Source organism: Anthonomus grandis, chromosome 2, assembly GCF_022605725.1.
Source record: "Anthonomus grandis grandis chromosome 2, icAntGran1.3, whole genome shotgun sequence".
In the NCBI taxonomy this organism is placed as follows: Eukaryota; Metazoa; Arthropoda; class Insecta; order Coleoptera; family Curculionidae; genus Anthonomus; species Anthonomus grandis.
Window position 1 is genome coordinate 9,989,844 of NC_065547.1, and position 1,415 is coordinate 9,991,258.

The 1,415-nt window shown below is 30.5% G+C and overlaps 1 non-coding gene across 1 annotated transcript; it reads right to left on the minus strand.

Moving 5' to 3' along the window:
• Positions 1-264: 264 nt before the first annotated feature.
• On the minus strand, positions 265-337 carry Trnar-ccu (transfer RNA arginine (anticodon CCU)). Its single transcript has one exon. It is a non-coding gene; the product is annotated as a tRNA-Arg (tRNA).
• Between the last annotated feature and the right edge of the window lie 1,078 nt (positions 338-1,415).

Consider the following 1,415-nt stretch of genomic DNA (forward strand, 5'->3'; position numbering starts at 1 on the left):
GTAATTTTAGCGTCATATCAAAGGTTGCAATATAGGACTATAATAAGTCGTACTATTTATAATACACTTATACCAGAGAAAAACAAACCACCAACCAAAAGGTGGTTTGTTTTTCTCTGCTTATACCATCATCGAAAATATGGATAATGTTTAAAAAAGAAAAAATAAATTTAGTCAAAAATTATATGCGTATTAATATTAACTATTTATATATATAACGTTCTATTAATTTAATTTACTGAAAAAAAAAATTAAAAAGTTTTGTACCCCTGGTGGGACTCGAACCCACAATCCCCTGCTTAGGAGGCAGATGCCTTATCCATTAGGCCACAGGGGCTTGTTATTAATTTCTCTCCGCGTGCTTTATAATCTTCAAGTATACTTCAGCATACAATTTGATATACTTTTAAAATTCAGCATACTTATTTTATTGAGTTTACCTCAGTATTTCAGTTATAAAAATCAATTTAACTTCATACACTCAATTATTGAAAAGAAGAAGAAAATTGATTGTTGAGGTATTTAGAAGAAATATGAACTTAAATCTTTAATGAATGGTGACGTAATATACTCAATAAAAAAGTAATGAATTTGTCACAATATAGATTTTACGTATACAATCAGATAGTTAATTTGAAAGAAAATTATAACAATTTCGATTAATTTTGTCGAAATTCAAGATGAACTAAAACTTTTACATCCAACTGTACCTATTTCTACAAACCACGTACAATTTTGCTAACTAAAAATTCTACAAGAGGGGAATGAAAATACGACTTTTTTTCAGTCAATTTGAAAACTTTAAATGCAAATATCCCAGAAACTAAAAAAGTTAGAAATGCGCAATTTGGTTCAAATGTTACACAGGTAAGGGGAACTAAAAAAAAAACATAAAAAAAGAAAAGAAACATAGAAGTTTTTCCTAAATTTTATACAGGGTCAAAGAAAGATGTGAGTTAAATAAAATAAACTCCGTTTTTTATGAAGTGTTATTTTATTTAATTAGATGCTCAAAATGCATTCCACTTTGGCCTAAGCAAAAGTATAATCTATTTTCCAAATTCATTTCTCACACTTTGAAACGCTTTTCTTGGAATAGATGCACATTCTGTAGTAATCCGTTGCCAACGATCATCGAGCGAACCCGGTTGCGTTTAAGACATAACAGTTTTTAAGTGACCCCAGAGAAAAAAGTCGAGGGGTGTTAGATCTGATGATCTCGCCGGTCATTCCATTGGACCTCTTCTCCCAATCCACTGATCAAGGAAACGCATCATGTAAAAAAAATGCCTCACAGGAAAAATATAGTGGGGTGGCGGTCCATCTTGTTGAAAAAGTAATAAATATTCGTTTAGGTTCCTACCCTCAAGAATATCCAACTATTTTTTTTTCTTTAACAAATTTAGATCGAATGG